Genomic DNA, 19,477 nt, shown 5'->3' with positions numbered 1-19,477 from the left:
CATGGTCATTTCCTGGGTTGTTTAAACTCTGCTGAATCATATACAAATCACTTAGAGTACTCCTCGTATTTTTGTTGGTGAATTTAGGAATTTAGGAGTTTCCCATAGTACCTTCAGTGAAGCCCCATCTGCCATGGGCATCTATGCTGCTCATCACTGCATCCATACCTAGGGACCAGGGTGTGTTATATAAGCCCAGGAGCAAAGGAAAGGGCTGCCAGTCAGAGTCAGTTTTATTTCCTTATTTCTGAGGAAAGCTGCCTTCAGCCCCAGGCTGAGGTGAGGGGTGTTGGCTCTCTGTTGACTTGTCTCTCCTCCAGCCACACTCAGTGGCATTTCCACCCCAGGCCCTAGGCTCTATGCCTCACCCCGTCACACCTTGGGAAGGTACATTTCTTTCCCTGTAAAGTTCCCCAGAAATGACATAAAATAGACGGACTAGGATTTTCCTACAGTGAAACTGTCTGATGTCTTACCAGATGTTTCTACCCACCAAGATCATATTCCTGCCTTGGTGTCCTTTTGGCTTCTAATGCTGAATCTCATTTACTCTGCCACTAGCACCTGAGGAGCCTGCCTCAGGTTCATGATGAGTCAGGGAGGCCCCGACCCCTGTGTGTCTACACAGACTGAACTCTTGTAAGCCGCGGTAGCATCTGAGATCTAAGTGCTGTAAGAAACAAAGAAGCAATGGTTGGTGACTGGGGGAAAGTCACAGCTCAGTTGGAGGAGTCTATGCTGCTGCTCTTCTCCACACAGTGTGACTGTAGTCAACCGTAAGGAACTGTGTGTTCTAAAATCGATAGAAGAGGATTTTGAATAGATTATATGTGTGTGTGTCAAAACATCACATTGCACCTGACTATTCCTACAATTATGATGTGCCAAATGAAAGCAAAGGGTTGTTGTGGTTGTTGTTGTTGCTGTTATTGTTGTTGTTATGTGTGTGGTTTTTCAAGACAGGGTTTCTCTGCATAGTCCTGGCTGTCCTGAAACTCTCTCTGTGTAGACCAGGCTGGCTTCAAACATAAGACATCTACCTGTCCCTCCTAAGAGCTGGGATTAAAGGCACCTGCCACCACTGCCTAGCTCAAAATAAAGTATTTTTTATTGAAAAGAAAGAAAGAAACAAACAAAGAAAGGCAGAAAGTGGCAATGGATCAGTTCCTGCCCATCTCCACACTTTATCTCTTGACAGCACATCCCCCACTCTAGCCCTTTCCCTGGACCTGCCCCCTTATCCTTTAATAATTCAAACACCAGTCTGGAGTTACTCTTTGCTGTCCTTGCACAGTGTTTCTCTGAGAACATGCAGCTCAGCACCAGCCTCCTCTCGGCAGTTTATCCCAGTTTATCCCCTGAGCCTTTGTCCCATCCTCAGGGGTCCTTACCGAGCACCCAGTGTGAAGGACTGGCTCCCCGGGTCAGTTTCAACCACCGCCACCTAATGACCAGCACTGCAGGTTTCAGCATTAGAAACCATCTCGTTCAATTTGCTGTTGGTACAATCTATCTCTCTTTAGAAAATTTATGGGATCCCCATTGTTTTCCAGCACATGGAAGAAGGCTTGGCTCAGAGAATGAAGGCTACCTCAAGAAGCAAAGTCTAAACAAATGGACACCACACACACACACACACACACACACACAAACACACACACAACACACATACACACACACACACACACACACACACACACACAGGGACCATAAAAGAAAGGAAGTAAGCCAGGATGCCCATGGGGAGGGCGGGGTTCTACAGCAGGAGGAACAGTGGTAGGTGAGAAGTAGTGTGAAAATATCAGGTAGGTCTAGTGCCAAGCTGGTTCGTTTGTTCTCATCTTGTTTCTTGTGTGGTAGAACCTGGCTCTTTGTCATATCCCCACTTCCACCCAAAACGTGAAGTTCACAAAGCATTAGCAAGGAGAGGTAGATGTAGCTCTTAGTATGAGTCAAGCTCTCCCTTACCCTCTCATGTGTACTACTTCATACAAGAGCTTCGTATGGTAGGTGCTAACAGCGTGAGAATAATAAGTTAAACCACACGAAGTCCCACAGCCAGTGGTAAGGGCTTAGGGGCAGGAGCTGAAATGAAGTCCCTTGGCTTAAGCGTTCATATTGGTAACTATCACACTAATGCAGAAGCTGGTGGCCCACTGGAAAGTAAAGGCAGCAAGGCCCATCCCATGGCACAGTGCACAATGATAGAAACCCTGACAGGCACCCCAGAGCTTCGGGCTATGTGGCCACCAGTCCCCCCAGATCTGCAGTGTTCTCTCCATTTGCATGCTCACACATATCCTCCCACTGTAGAGACAGTGCAGATGGTGGGTTATTCTCCTTGCCTCATTTTGATACTCCAAGGGGAACACTGGTATTATAGATTAGGATTGGGGGGAGGGGCAGGTAGTCATGAGAGATGTAAGATTTATCTTCCTAGTTTCTTTTGTTTCTCCAGAGGAAGGGTTTGGTAACATCAACTAAGATCTTTCCTGATGGTGAGAACACCACTTAGCTCTCTGGCTTGCTCCTTCTTTGTGTCTGGGAACAAAAGTACCCTGTCATGAACTCATAGGATGGCTCAGTGGGTAAAGGGGCTTGCTGCCAAGCCTGACAACCTAGTTTGATCCCTGGGCCCCACATGGTAGAGGGAGACAGCAAATTGTCCTCTGGCCTCAACATGTGTGTCATGGCAGGTGTGTGCCCATGTGTATATACACATACGTAAAGAAGTGTAACAAAACTTTGAAGTGTCCCATAAAGCAAAGATGAACGTATACATTAGAAATAGCAAGGATGCTGAGGCAGATAACATCCTCCAATGTCAATGGACAGGAACAAAAGAAAGCTTGAAAATGCTGGCCATTTGGAAGAGGGATACCGAAGGTCTTGGCATGTACATTTGGCCTTTGCAATACTTTTTTTTTTTTTCCTTCCGAGACAGGGTTTCTCTGTATAGCCCTGGCTGTCCTGGAACTCACACTGTAGATCAGGCTGGCCTCGAACTCAGAAATCCGCCTGCCTCTGCCTCCCAAGTGCTGGGATTAAAGACGTGCGCTACCACGCCCGGCGCCTTTGCAATACCTTAAGTGATAAATGTCTGTCCTCTTAGCCCCTGCCAGTGAAGGACTACTTATCCTTTGAGGAGGTAATCTGTGCTCATTAGCCCCGACTTCCATCTCCCCTCTTTCAGTTGCTATCCTGGTTAATGTTGGGTCTATCTATGGGTCTCTCTCTTCTGAATGGGGTAAATGTTGGGTAGTTCTGGCTCCTGAGCGTCTCAGGAGGGACCTAGCACATGACTGAGTACATTCTAGCAAAGATCTCCACCACAGGCTCTGGGCTGGGAATGAAATTGTTAATGTGGTTTAGGTGCTGGCTATGAGATCCAAACGTTTTGTTTGATACACTGGAATATTTAGCTGATATTCACACATTAGATTTTTGCTTTAGCTTTGAGAACAAAGTACACACCTAGAAACATTTGAACTTGAATATTAATCCTAGAAGGCTCTTCAGCATCTTCCAGGATTTCCCTCTAGGATGGAGGAGGAGAGCCTGAAGTAACACGCCACTCTAGCTGCTTAATGACACATGGCTCATCTGAACACACACCTCACCCCACACAACACCACCATCGTATCTACACGCCCCAGCTTCCTCCAGAACCTCATGAACCGACCACAGCTGCAGCCACACGCCAGCCAAAGGTGCCCATTTACAAAAAGTCAAACCTGGAGGTGGAGTGGAAAGTATTGAAGCGCTAATGTAAAACTCCCCTTGACCTCATGGCCTCCTTTATCAAATGTCCTACTACTTTCATTTCCTTTAGAGATAACTTGATGGCAGGATGTCTGTGCCTGCTGTCTCCTCCTGTTGTCACAGTCTAGCAAGTCAATGGTCCTGCTAGAAGTCTCTTTAACCCCGGTGGCTTTGCTGACACTGTTTGCCAACTGGCATCAATGGAGTCACTTTAGCAAAGATGAGGGTGGATTGCCACTATGTTTTTTCATCATCTTTCTGTGGTCCACCGAGGCTTCCGATGCTGTGAGTTTCTTCTTGTTTTGAAGCAAGTGTCCTCCACTTTCACGTGCACTCACTGTTGCTAGGTGCCTTCCTCTCTCTCTGGCCCCTTTTGTCATCTCTGCTATCCATATAGCTACCTAAGATTCTTAGTCTCCCCAGTGTTTCTCTTATCTTCTGTTTTAGTCCCCTGTTGCCACAACAAACCAACCAAAACTTTGTGGTTTCAAACTGCAACAAATTCTTGTCCCTAAGATCCTGTGGCTTAACTGAGTGCTCTTGTGTCTGTGGTATTGGTGAGGGAGTTGGGGTGGGGGTGGTAGTGGTAGTGGATGGTTGTTCAGAAATAGCCTTACTAACATGGCTGGACATTAGTTCTAGCCACTGGCTGGGAGGTCAGGTTGGACCGACAGTTGACGGCCTGAGCCTTCCTTCAAGCGGTCTCATACAATTTCCCCGTTCTGCTTCTTGAAAATGGGCCTGTGCTCCCAAGAGTAAAGCTGCCAGTGCTCATCAGGCAGAGGGATTCAAAACTCCCGGATGCCCCTGCTTGGTCAGGACAAGCACACAAGGAAGAGAGCTACATCTTTATGAGGTGGCGTTTCAGGCAGAGAGAAGGAACGTGTGGCAGACACAGGTGATAATCTGCCACAGTTACCCTTCTGCCTTTGACGGCGGCTAGCACTCGCACCTGCCCAAATCCTCCTTCCATGATGAAACGAGCTCCAAGTCGTCACTACAATGTAGCAGTCTCTTCTCTACTCCCTCATACTGTTTCTCAGCGGTTGCTGCTGCGTGGTTGCTTCGGGAGGAGGCATCATGATCCCTCTTGAGTCAAAAAACGGCAAGTTGTATTACAAACTAAGGAACCATTGTGGGAAAGGATGCCGAAGAAAGCAATAAAGTCGAGAGCACACAGGGCGGGCAAGCACCACTGTTCTGAGCAATTCTGGAATTCCACTGGGCACATGTTACCATTTGCCCTGACTCCTGGGCCAGAGAATGTCCCTGGATTGGTTGTGTGTTTCTGCTTCTTGTGAGTAGTTTTCCATGGCTCTTGGCAAGTCCTTGTGGATTCCTGGCTTTCCCTTCTGAACCCTCCTTCCTTTCCTGTAAGAAATACCCTGTGAGCTGGGTGTGGTGGTGCATGCCTGTCATCCTAGAACTCAGAAGGCAGAGACAGGAGAATCACTGCAATGCAGGGCCAGCCTGCTCTTAATAGCCCATTCCAGCCAGAGCTTCACAGTAAGACCATGTCTCAAGAAAGCCCCAATCCAAACCCAAGTGACAAAACCAAATGTCCCTTGTGTTTAGTTCAGTTGGTCTCTTAGGCTTCTCTCTGCTTGGAGGATGTTCGAGGTCTTGGCATCCCTTTTAACTTTTCTGTTACTTGTTCCTTCAAGTTTAAGCTGATGTAAGTCCCTTTAAAATGTTGTGAGATCTCTGTGTTTTCAATCACCCATCATGCCTTGTCGCCGTCACCATCTTTACCAGAACAGCTGCGATTAACCACAGGCTCCACACACCTCTACAAGCTCGCGCCCACTGAGTTGGGATAGGTAGAGCAGCTGACTAGCGTGCATGACTAGCTTTGATTGCTAGCACTGCATGGCACAGCGTGGTGCTGTACGCCTGTCCCTCTGGAGATGGAAGAAAGAGGATCAGAAGTTCACTGCTCTAACAAACAGCTCACTCTCATTCCTGCAAGTTTAACCAATAAACTCAGCGTCTCACCAAACTAGCATCATTTCTTTAGTCTGTCATGGGTACTTTTCCCTGAGAGGAGTAGACATTTGCCCTGAACTTCACGCCACGTTATGCCCAAACGGATCTATTTGAGGGCTGCCTAAGCTACAGGATTTTAGCATTAAAAACAACTGGGGTGAGGCCTAGAGCCATGGCTCACCAGTTAAGAGCACTCGCTGCTCTTGCAGAGGATCTGAGTTCAGTTCCCAGTGCCCACCTCAAATGACTATAGTTGCCTGTAATTCCAGTCCCAGGGGATCCAATACCCCCTGGCTTCCACAGGCACCCGCACATAAAGCAGTGCACAGACATACACTCAGGCATATACTCATAAAAAGATACAAAATAACTAAATGTTTAGGAACTTTTCCAGGCTGCTAGCTACTGTATCCCTGGGAAGTTCCCAGTCCAGAAGCAGAGCCCTGCCCCCATCCCCTCATTTTTTCTAATGAAGAGATCAATGGGTACCACTTAGACTTTTAGGATTTTGACAGTCTGACAACCGCTTGTTTGATCTGTTCTTCACCTGGACACTGTGTTTTCTAGGTAGCTTTTGGGATTGATTGTTACCCTGCGTTCTTTGAGAGTATTTTGTTAGCTAGAGGTTCCGCCGATAAGAAATCACTTGAAAATCCTTTGTCAGCAGTTGAAACTATTACCTCTAAATTCTTCCTGAAAATGGAGCAACTTAGTTAACCTCACCCTTCCTGTACCCTACCACCAGCATCGAGTGAAGTAGCCACCATCTTCTTAGCCGGTCATGGTCTTTCCAAGCACAAGCCATACGTAAACCTGCTTAGCTTCTGAGATCCGATGAGATGAGGAGTGTTCAGGGTGATATGGCCGTAAACTTAGGTATTCTATCACTTATGTTACTACTTCACCGCTAACCCCTGTCCCTGGTAAATTGTACTAAATTTGACCAAAAGCTGTCACCATAATTAGGATCACGCTACAACATGACTTAGCATGTTGATAAATTGCGCTCTAACATATGAGAATATTTTTGTAACAAATAGCTAAGTCTCAGCCAATCATAGTAGCTGAGTTTCTACCAATCACAGGCTGCCTTTTGATTGGAATGCGTTCACATAAAGCAAATGTCTTATCACGTTATACCCAAATTAGATGAATGCTGACCAGTAATCAGTCAAGCTATTTCTGTCCATTACCTCCCTTTTCTCCGGCTTCTTATCTATGGTTCTTCATTCATAGACTCAACCACTCCCAATGGTGTGGCAGGACCAAGACTTACGCTAAACATGCAAAGAGTTAATTTTGTCATTGTTTCCTAGGCAACAAAGTGACTTAACATGGCATTTACAGTCTACTAGTTATCATAGTAACCTAAAGATGATTTAAAGTATGTAAGTGTACATGTGCACATTATATGAGATAGCAAATGTGGGCTTTGATACCTGTAGGATGTCTCAAACTATCCTTCAGGGAATGCTGGGAAATGGCTGAACCTCTGCCCACATGGCTACATGGGAGAGTGGCTTTGATTCATGGGTGGGTCTTTGCTCTAAGAAACTGCTACATTTATTCTGTCTAATGTTTCTTTTGGTTGTAACTTGCTTTTTCTTGTGATCTCTCCGCCATCTCTATTGGTGATATATCAGCCACAAGAGCACCTATTATGACCATACTATCCTCTCTATATTTTAATTTTCTTAAACTTTTTTGATTTTTCTCCATTTTTTTTAAGGACTTGAACTTGAAGCCCTCAGTGTAACGGAAATGCCCCGCGTCTTATCTCAAGTGGAATGCTTTCCCTAAGGTCTTGATGAACTGTCTTAAATTGACTGACCTCCTTGGTCTGGGGAAGATGGCTCAGTGGATAAACTGCTTTCAGCCCGAGCATGAGGGCCTGAGTTTGGATCCCCTGACTTCAGGTCAAGATAGATGTAGTGATGTACCCGTCTGGAATCCAGGGCTCCCAAGTTGAGATGGAAACCTGAGGTAAAGGAATCCCCCCTAAAATAAACAAGAAACTCTGTCTAAAACTAGGTAGAACAAACATCCAGGTTTGCCCTGTGATCTCCACACATGGGCCACAGTGTGTATGCATGCAACACATTATAAAAACTGACTTCAAATAACTTGTAAGTTATGCCTTTAGAACGAGATATCCCTACAAATATCCCTACATCCACTGTGCGATTATCAAAAGAAATGGGAGCTGGTTAGTGGGGAGGCTTCTGAATTAGAAGCCGTATACAGAGGACCACTGCTATAGGACTGGGGGACGCAGAGACCTCAGTCAGGGGCTGATGGACACTTCTACAGGCTGCGGCTGGAAAGAAGATAAGCATGATGCTGCATCATGTGGGGAACTAAAATGTAGCAGGAGATGATCAAATGACCACGAAAGACATAGGCTGCTCCCTGCGGGGTCATTTTTCCCTTGTGGTTTCTGACTGTGCCGTTGTAGCTGATTAACTGAACTCATCTGCAATAGGCATTGAAAACAAGAGAAGCCGGGCGTGGTGGTGCACGCCTTTGATCCCAGCAGAGGCAGGCAGATTTCTGAGTTCAAGGCAGCCTGGTCTACAAAGTGAGTTCCAGGACAGCCAGGGCTATACAGAGAAACCCTGTCTCGAAAAACAAACAAACAAAAAGAAAACAAGAGAAAATGTGTAGCAATGCAGTGAAAAAAAATAATGTGTAAAAAAATAAATAAATAAATAATATTTTTTTTCAGAAATGTTCCTTGGAAATTTTTTTCCTGATTCATGGTTGTCTTGAGTTGAAATATCAGTTGAAATGTGAATTTGTATGTTTTCAATCTTACAAAAATCAATACAATTGATAACAACTCATTAAGTATAACTCATATGTATATTTTTATTTAATTTTGGTGTCATAGTACAATAGCTTTCCCCCAACTGTTTGTTTTGAAGAGAACATAGACAGATATTTCTTAATCCTAGAGTCCTGTCATATCCTAAAAGTTCCCATATATGTGACCTTGGCCAGGTGACCTTAATCAGTGGGAAAATTATGATCGCTCTGTGACCTTTGTACATTATTTGCCAACACACTAGAAATGCTTCCTCTTAGTTATACATTGAAATCTTTTTTTATGAGATGGAAGAACTATATTTATTTAGCATATTATAACTTAAACACAATAAGGAATTTTAAAAAACCCAAAGTGTTATTGTTCTTTAAAAAACTATTTCAGAACCAGACAGCCAAGATCAAGCAGACACAGGCTCCCTGCCTGATGAGGGTTACTCCTGGCTTCCAGGATGGCATATTGATGCCATGACCTCACATAGAAGAAGGCATAAGGAATGGCGGTTGGGTGTCACTATGGAGAAGGACTATAAGAGCTTGGTTATAGACCCCCAGTCCTTTCATGGGGTTGCTAATTCCACTCATTAGGATCCATAAAGTTATTTTGTCCTGAACCTTCTGTCATCGACAACAACCTGGTAATTAAGTTTCAACTTAGAAATCTTGAAGGAAGCCTTCCAACCTCACTAGGTACTAATCTCTAACTCTCTCTTGCTACAAATTGAACGATTTAAAGCTAATGGTTTAAGATAACACCATTCCTTATTGTGATTCTGTAGGCTTGTAGCTTGGGTTTCCTTGTAGCATGGCAGCTGCATCCCACACTACGTTCAAAGAAGAAATAGTTAGAAACTGATTCTCCTCTTAGGGTCTGGGTTTAGAAGTCCCAGCTTTCTTCTTCCACAGCCTCTGCTCATTAAAACATCTGATAGTCCAGATGGGATTCAAGAGGGGGAAAAATGCCAGCCCAGGACAGGAAAGTGGTTTGTGTCCACAGAGAAAAGAAACTAGTTTCATCTTTGAAATCACAACTCTATCCAATATATACCACACTGAAGGTTCTATCGTGACATCACTCCCCTGGACCCAAGTCTACTTCCTTTGAGATGTTCCTGCATTGAAGTCTTTTATTTATTTATTTATTTATTTATTTATTTATTTATTTATTTATTTATTACATGTAAGTACACTGTAACTGTCTTCAGACACTCCAGAAGAGGGCATCAGATCTCGTTACGGATGGTTGTGAGCCACCATGTGGTTGCTAGGATTTGAACTCACGACCTTCAGAAGAGCAGTCGGTGCTCTTACTCACTGAGCCATCTCACCAGCCCCTGCAGTTGAAGTCTTGCATAAGTTAACATCTTCCTTCCTTGACCCATATCTTACCCCATATTCTGCATTTCAGTAAATGACAAGTACCTAGGCCTGAAAGTGAAATTCATCTTGGCTCATTGAATCTGTCCCTCTCCCTGTTGCCTGCAGGTACACATCTGACTAATTTTAACTCTGCCGTTTCTCCGAATGTCCACTCTTTCCCATTCTTACGTCTAGACTGAGAACTAGAGCCTCAGATACATTTGTTGAATTCTAATCCCTGACATGAAGGCCTGATGGTGCTGCCTTTAGGAAGTCGTTGCCATGGTAGAGAGGACAGGTTGATGTTTTTTATAAAAGAGGTGTCAAAGACACGTTTCTGCTGTTGCTACCATGCCAAGAGGAAGTGGGAAAACTGGCCTTCATCAGATACCTGGATGTTGGACTTGCTGCCTCCAGAACCATGAGAAATGGAAACAACCTGGCCTATGGCATTGCTATAGAGCAGTCTGGGTGGGTTGAAACAGATTGTGCATTCAGATACAATGTGTCCTTGCATATCAAGGCTGTAGTAGCCTCCTAAGTAGCAGAGGGACCAACCCACTGCTGCTTACACACAGGCACACACACAGGCACACATACATATGGGTATGTATGCACAAGTATGTATTCGTGCGTGTGTGCGCGCGTGTGCGTGTGTGTGTGTGTGTGTGTGTGTGTGTGCGTGTATGTGTGTGTGGTGTGTGTGTACGTGTGGGTGGGTGGGTGTGGGTGCGTGTGTGTTGCAGATCTGCAACAGGTCCTTATGCTTCCAAGGCAAACACTTTACCAACTAAACCATTTCTCCAGACTCTCATCTTGTGACTTTCTTGAGAAAAACAATCCTATGTTAAGAGGCATGATGAGATGGTAAAATAAACCTATCAAGTGGGTGCTGAGTTGACACCTCACCTCTGTCATGTCCTGCCTGGGTTATGGCAAGAAGGTAATTTAACTTTTGGAGACCTTTCTTCTGTATCTCTAACACTGGCAAACTGACTTGTTTGGGAAATTAGAACACATATATTTAAAGCAGTGCCTGGCACCTGGATAGAGAAGGTAAGCACGAGTTATTATTATTCATGATAATGATTCACATAGGGCAGTACTTAAGAAATATTAGTTGGCCTAAATTCATTTTTCTTATTTATAATGCAATCTTCAATTTACTCACTGCTTCCCAGAATTTTCTATTTTAGTCACAAGTTATTGTTAACCTTTGAAAGTGGGATTTCCTCACACAGCCATCGTCGCTGACCTGGGACAGTTGCAGAAGTGGATGACCTCTCTGAAGGTACACTCATCTCATTGCCAGCTCTGCACAGGGGATTATCTCCTTGGTCAGAGGCTCAGGTTTTTCCCCAACACCAGCCAAATAGAGACATAATATCTACGAGTCTCTATGACTTCCTCATCTGCCTACATTCTGAGCAAACAGATGGGGAATTCTCTACATACCCAGAGGTGTTCCAAGTAAAGGGTCACATTTAAATGTCTACTTGCCTACTGTGGTACAAAGAAAATGCAAAAGTGCAAAGGCATATGGACCCTTCATCATGGAAACAGCTTTTCCTCTAAGAAATGAGTGCCCTGTAAGAGAAAAATCACAGAAATAATGAATTGGTTTCTTACCTGTGCCTCTGGTTTCCTCATTATAAATAAATTGAGGTTAATAAAATTGGCACTTCCTTCACCAATAACATGGCTGCTTTATTTGTCTGAGATTGTGTCTTCCTACCACCATATATTCAGAACTTCTCTATAACACTAATGAGAATAGGGTGGTACGTGCTGGAACATCTCTGTGAACTAAGCAGCTTTCAGTTAAGATTATTCTGAACCTTTTTGTCGGTGCGTTAGGTAACATGTCTATACACCAACTAAGAGATTTTGTTGTGTACATTGTACAGCCTTCCAGAAAAATCCAACCACTTGTGTGATAGTTGTTCCATTATTGCTCATAAAATCAGGTAGTGTTGGGAGAAGCACCAGCAAGGGGGTTGATTCAGAAACCGAGGAGGGACTTTGTGCAGCCTGAGGTGCCACCTTGGAATGCAGCTGTGGGTGAGTGACAGTTCTTGGGGGACACTCACTGATGAACATGCCACTGAGGGTTGAGGCAGTCACGAGGGAAACTACCATGCATCATCTCCTTTTCCTTTATTGGGTTGTTTCTCCATGGTCGTTCTTGCCTGTCATGGATGGGAGTGGAGGGGGCATAGCTTCTCTTTGTCTCTGGAAAAGTCCACCCTGACTTTTAGCCAGAAAAAAAAATATGCTCATAAATTGGCAAAAATACATCACTGGCTACAGTAGAGAGGATTGCTTCTAGCAGTTGGGGGCAGGGATAGCTTTTAAATAATCTTCCCTAAGCTCCCTGACTTTGTATTTTTAGCATCCTTGTGGCCCATGCAAACATTGTTCAGACCTCAAAGACACACCGATTAGCTAGGTCTTTTAAAATTCATTAGCCTTCCTGATATATTAGTAGATTATCAAAAGCAGTTCCAGTCTGTCATAAAATCTGTTTGGTATTAAGTTGATACACGACGTGTTTTTCTCCATCCAGCAAGTTTCTCTTCAATCTGGACCAGATGAGCACCCTGGGACTTGCATGAGCTCATGTGTATATCTGTGTGGAATGCAGTTCGGTGCATCCCATTGGACACTGGGAACATGTATTTGGCCCAAACAGAAACATCCTTAGGCACAGATACCTCAATTAGGGGAGAGATAAAGACAGGGGCTCAGATAGGGCATCTGAAACATGTTAATGTCCCTGTAATGTGCTCTGCTTACACCATTCTTCAGTTCTGTTTGATGGTCAGTTTGAATGGGATTATGACAGACATGGAACTGCCTTTGCTCAGTGCTCCTTGGGCACCACATGCCACCTTGACTGTGTCTTTCCTTCTGCCCCAAGCTCAGGAAAGCCCTGTCACTCCCTCATACCTGTGCATCCATTTCCAGGGTCTCTTTTAGAACAGGGTAAGTCTTTGCTTTTAAGATGGGAAAGGGACAGTTCTGTGAATGGTCCTGGAGAAGGATGAATGTATCCGTCAGAGAAGATGAAGGAACTGAAGCTCCTGGGATGGTGACCAGTGAGGGAGAGAAGGCTGTTTTGGGCGGAGGCAATCTAGGTGCAAGCAGGTCCGTGAAGAACGCCCAACACAGCTTTCCCTTTCCGCATTCTTATCTTTCCTACCTCGACCTTTTCCAGGAGATACTGGAAACCACATGCTCTCTTTCCCATTCCCTATACTGGACATGTAGCTGGCCTATAGATTTCCTTAAGTAGAGACAGTGCCGCTGGAACCTTTGTCTTATAAGGAAATGGAGAGGGAGAGAGAGAGAGAGAGAGAGAGAGAGAGAGAGAGAGAGAGAGAGAGAGAGACATGTGCTTTGCAACAGAACAAAACAGTGATGTGCATCCAGACACTAGATGTCTAGGCACCGACAATGAAATGATCTCTCTATTCCTGCTCTTTTCCAATTTTCTTTTCAGTTTAAAAAAAAATGAAAACTTTAAGAAAATAAATTAAAAATAAAGACCATCCAAGAACGAGACATGCTCCTTCTGTCTCGTTATGTGCTTCTGTATGAATAAGAGAAAGACACCCCTCTGGCAGGTGGTCCTCTGTTGTGCTACATTTGGTGGGGACTTAAGATGTTCACTCCTTTAGCTATGCACCTGGGAGATGGTTACTGGAACACTGGGCTCCTGACATGATCTCCCGTGGGAACTGGTTTGCTAGGGCTGTTTAACAAATGGCCATATACCAGGTAGCTTACAATAATAGAAACCCATTCTCTTATGATTCTGGAGATAGACGTCCAAAGTCAAGCTGTTGGCAAAGCCAGCTCCTTCTCTAGGGAGAACACTTGTCTCTTCCAGCCTCTGTTGGCTCACTCTGAGCATGCATGTCACTGAGCCCTGGCCCACTTTCACTTGACCTTTCCTTCTGCATGTTTCTGGGTCAAATATGTGTCTTCTCTTTTGAGAAGATCTGTCACTGCATATAGGACCCACTCAGGTCACAGAAGATGATGTCATTATGATACCTAAATTTACTTATGTGTCAAGATCCATTCTCCAAACAAGGTCACATTCTGGAGGTCTGGAAGTTAAGACTTGAATCTATCTGTCCCTCAGCCTCCAAAAGCCAGGAACGGGGCTTGCTGGGCTCTGGAAACCATTGAGGATGCGCACAGCTGGAGCACAAAACACTTCAGGCAGGAGTTCAGCTATGACTGCCAAGGGAGGCGAACTGCTGCTCAAAGAGGACTTAGGGTACCCAACCAGAGGTTTGAAGAGTGTCCTCAGGACAGTGAACAGACCTTGAGAAATCTTAATACTCACGTAGGAATAATGCTTAGGCGGGGGGGGGGGGGGTCAAGGATGAGTTGGAAGAAGGAAAGACCAGAAGTGAAGATCTGTAGGATGCTGCTGTTGTAACATCAGTGAGGAATTTGGTGGCCTGGCATTTAAAGACTAGGACAAAATCATGTCATGCTGAGGGGAGAGAGGATTTATCTAGGTCTGTTTTGTTGCTACAACAAAATACCTGAGGCTGATGAACTAATTTATAAAGACTAGAAGCTTCATTGACTTGTAGTTTGGGGAGGTAGGAAGTCCAAGATTGTGGTACTGACATTTGCTCAGAATTTGACTGCAAGTATGCTAGGTTTGTGTGTGTGTGTGTGTGTGTGTGTGTGTGTGTGTGTGTGTATGTATGTATGTATGTGTGTGTTTGAGAGAGAGATCACAGAGATGATAGATAACAGATAGGTAGAATAGATAGATAGATAGATAGATAGATAGATAGATAGATAGATAGATAGATAGATAGATGATGGATAGATGGATGGATGGATTGATGGATGGATGGATGGAAGGAAGGATGGATGGATGGATAGATAGATAGATGGACAGATGGATAGATAGATAGATGGATGGATAAATAGAGAGATAGATAGGCCCACCTTATGTTTAGAGGCCAGAAGTCAAATCAGGTATCTTCCTGGATCACTCTATTCTTCCTTCCTTCCTTCCTTCCTTCCTTCCTTCCTTCCTTCCTTCCTTCCTTCTTTCTTTCTTTCTTTCTTTCTTTCTTTCTTTCTTTCTTTCTTTCTTTCTTTCTTTTAGATAGTCTCAATGAATCTGGAGCTTAGAGAGGAGCTACCATGGTTGACCAGTAAGCCCCAGGAACCCACTGGTCTGAGTCTCTCCAAAGCTCAGTTCACAGGCACACCCTGCTGTGCTTGGATCTTTTTTTCCATGTGCTCTAAATGTCGAAATGCAAGTCTTCGTGTTTACACAGCAAATACTTCACAGCCTGAGCCAATACCCTAGCCCCTTGATTTTTTTTTTTTTATATAAAGTCACAAATGACATCATGGAGACTAAGCTTCTGACATACAAAGTCTTAAGGGACAGAGTCAAACCATACCAGACCTTCACCCAGCACTTAGAGACTGCTGTGGGCTGCTGAGTGGGAAGGCAGTAGAGTCTGGGCTGATGCAAAGTTTCTGTCTATGTTCCAGCCACAATGCTGCTCTGGCCACACTGAGGTGGCTCTGGGTCTGTTGCCACCATTTGTCCTTTCGAGTCTGAGTCTGAGTTCGCAAGGAATCTTCAAGCCCTTTAATTCAAAGACTCTCTTGGGTCCCTGAAGTGGCTCTGTGGGTGTCACGCTAGGAGCTTGCTGCCAAGTGTGATGATCTAAGTTTGACCCTTGCAGCTCACATGCTGAAAGGAGAGAGCAGACACCCACAGGTTGTCTTCTGACCTCCACGTGTGTGCTATGGCATGTCTTCACGTGCACACCCTCCACACTAAACAAATGAAAAGGTACCTTATGCCCCCCACCCCACCCCAACTCAAGTCTAAACAGAACTCACCAACATGGTTTTCTTTGGAAAGGGGGTCTTTTCAAAGGTAATTACATAAAGGATTCCAAGATGAGATCATCGTGGCTTATCCAGACGGGCCCTAAATCCAAAAATGGGATGGAGAAAGAGACACACATCTAGAGAAGATAAGTCAGGACGAAGATGGAAGCAGAGACTGGAGGGTACAGACACAGACCAAGGGGACACTCAGGACTGCCGAGATGGGCTAGAATCTGGGAGATGCGGAGTGAGTTTTCTTTGTCAGCCTCCAGAGAGACACTTGGACATCAGACTCTGTGGGGGAATCGTCTCTGTTCTTTTAAGCTGTCAAGTTTGTGGTGATTTGTCATGGTTGTTCTAGGAATCTACTACAGATGGATAATAACCATGGACTACAGTTGACACCAAAATAAGAAAAAGGAAACTACATGGCGTCTAGAGATGCTTCAGCATATTAATAGGCTTTCCCCTACCAGTCGTTACAACACACACACACACACACCATGTCCTATGATTGTGCTACCCAAGAAGGAGCTGTCTTGATCTTGGAACAAAATTCACCTGTCTTCTTCCCTAATCTGGCTGTTCTTTCTGTCACATTCACCCAGGGAGCCAACATAGCTCCAAGTCACTCTTGATACTGACCATGCAACAAAAATGGCAAAGCCGATTACCCAGCGGGACAGGGAAAGCGTTTCCCATTAAAGCAAGATGTAATGGTGCGATCACCTAGCCTGCTGGCAGCAGCCAAGGGCTTGTGGTTGGAGGGTCTGCAGAAAAGCCAAGTCCTGTTATACAGCATTCCGCTGGGTGGTTTCAGCTGCCCTGTGGGCTAGAGTTAAGTCTTGGTCCTTGGAATGTGGTAACTACATAGAACCCATGTTGCTGACTCCATAACAACCTTTCAAGGTCATGACTTTTCTAGAATAGGCAAAAGACATGACTCCCACTTCCAAACCAACAGGTTTTTAGGGACCCCAGAGTTCTTCCAAGGATATGGACATAGCTGTCCTGTCTCCTTGTGAATGTTTCCACATCAGAATGGTTTCTCTGATGCCGAAAATAGACTTAGTACTTCCTTCAGTCTGAGGCACGGGCTCACCTGACTTTTGAACCTCCATCTTCTGGGGAAATTTAAGCTCACCATCAAGACCAATCACATCCCAGAGTTTGCCCATGACCCCTCGGCCATCCCTGGGCCTTCTATGACCCTCAGGCTCCCAGCCTCTTACTCACAGTACTCCCTGCTCCCTGTTCCCCTCCCCACTGGCTTCTCCTTGACTGTCTCCTCCAAACTGTCAGCCGTTCCTTCCCTCCATCCACCAGAGGAAGGCCCAAGACTATGAACGTGAGAGCCCCCTCCCGCCGTCGGCCATGGTAGACCCAGAACTTGAGGGCGTAACTTGTGGAGACCTTCCTCTTCCAGAATGGAATTTGCTCGGCACCACAGATAAAAGCCCAGTCAACTGCTTTTTCCTAGCAGAAAGCCTCAGTCTCCGTAGACCAATTTGGGTTTCCATTTTTAGCAGCACAAAGGGTTGGCAAACTCATGGAGAGGACAACTCTTCCTCAGAGGACCCAAAGGGTTCAACTCTGACTCCAGAGCAGAATCAGACACCAAGGGCGTTTCCCTCTCTCTCTCTTTTACAGGCTTTCTTAGGCCCCGGGGGAGCTTGGTCTATGTAAAGTGGGAGACACATTTCTGCTCCTACTGCTCAGCACTGGGTGACTGGATGAGAAGCTTGGCCTATCCAAGTCTCCAACTCCCTAACTATAGAAGAGATTAATAGCAGATTTTGTTTTGTTTCTGAGACAGAGTCTCACTATGAAATTCTGGCTGGGCTGGAAGTCACTAAGTAGCCTATGCTGGCCTCAGGAGTGCTGGGATATAAGGCATGTGACTACTGGTAGATTTTTACAGGAAATTATTGGGTTTTTGTCACACATATATATTTTTTATTGGACATTTTCTTTATTTACATTTCAAATGTTTTCCCCTTTCCAGGTCTCTCCTCCGGAAATCCCCTATCCCATCCACCCTCCCCCTGCCTCTATGAGGGTACTCCCCCTCCCACCCACCCACCCACTCCAGCCTTCCTGCCCTGGCATTCCCCAACACTGGGGCATCAAACAGCCTCAGGCCCAAGGTCTGCCCCCCTCACTGATGTCCAACAAGGTCATCCTCTGCTACATATGCGGACTCCACGTGTACTCTTTGGTTGGTAGTCCAGTCTCCAGGAGTTCTGAGGGGTCTGGCTGGTTGACACTGTTGCTTCCCCCATGGGGCTGCAAACCCCCTCAGCTCCTTCAGTCTTTTCTCCAATTCCTCCATCGGTCCAATGGTTGGCTGCAAGCTTCTGCCTCTGTATTTGTCAGGGTCTGGCAGAGCCTCTCAGGAGACAGCCATATCAGACTTCCATCAGCAAGCACTTCCCAGCATCCACAATAGTGTCTGGGTTTGGCAACTGTATATGGGATGGATCCCCAGGCGATTTTGTCTCTGGATCGTTTTGTTTTGTTTTTTAAGATAAGCGTCTTGGCATATAGAAAATGATTACTGGGTTCTAGCCTCAGCTGCTTCCCCTTCCTTCCCAGTTCTATGCTTTTAGGGAAAGATCTATTTATTTATATGTGCCTGGGTGTTTGGCCTTCATATATGTCTGTCCACCACACAGTGCCTGTGGACGCTGTTGGATACTCTGAAACTAGAACAACAGCAGGATGCTGGGAATTGAACATCTGTCCTCTGGAAGAGAAAGCGGTGTTCTTAACAGCTAAGCCAGCTCTCCAGACCCTGTTTTGTTTTGTATACAAAGACTGCAATACATTTCTAAAGATTATAGATAAGTTCAAAATCAACTGAACAAAGGTGCTAACATCCTGCTCTGTGACTGACTTCTTAGCTATATACATCTGTAATCATTTCATGAAGTTGGTGGTCAACAGTAAACACAGGTTTAGAACTGTCGCTGTCCATGGCTAAATGGCCCTCCAGCCATCTGTGCTGGCTCGCACTCTGAATATCTTGTCAAAGACCTCATTTATTGAATTCCTGGTTTTCTTGGAATGTATGAAGTTGCTTGGTGAGAAGTCGTATCTCCTGGTAGTGTACAACTGTTTGTTTGTTTGTTTGTTTGTTTGTTTCAAAGCCTGGAAAACAAAAATTCAGTAAGTCCAACTCATTCATTTTTAAAGACAAATATCCCAGACAGATTGACTTGGCCAACACATCTAATTAGTAGGAGAGCCAAAATCCATGTCCCAGGATTCCTCTGGAATTCTTTCCGTGCTACCACTCCAGGGAGAGAGAATTGGCCTGGAGGTAAAACCACTCAGGACCTACTTAATAACAGTTCAATTAGACCAGAGGGAAGCGATAATGAAGGGGCTTTAATTAGGACCTAGCTCATTCATCATCAGATAATGAGTATTTGTGATATATCCATCTTAGTGCCACCTGTTGGTTAAAATGTGGGCCTGTGCAGAATACCTTGGGAGCTAGGAAGGCGGGGCTGATTAGGACTGGCACTTTCTTTTCTTTTCTTTTCTTTTCTTTTCTTTTCTTTTCTTTTCTTTTCTTTTCTTTTCTTTTCTTTCTTTCTTTGTTTTTGTTTTGTTTTTTTTCTAAGGAGAAAGTGGGTGGAAAAGTGGAGTGGAG

Source organism: Mus pahari, chromosome 13, assembly GCF_900095145.1.
Source record: "Mus pahari chromosome 13, PAHARI_EIJ_v1.1, whole genome shotgun sequence".
Lineage (NCBI taxonomy): Eukaryota > Metazoa > Chordata > Mammalia > Rodentia > Muridae > Mus > Mus pahari.
This window is presented reverse-complemented; position numbering follows the sequence as displayed.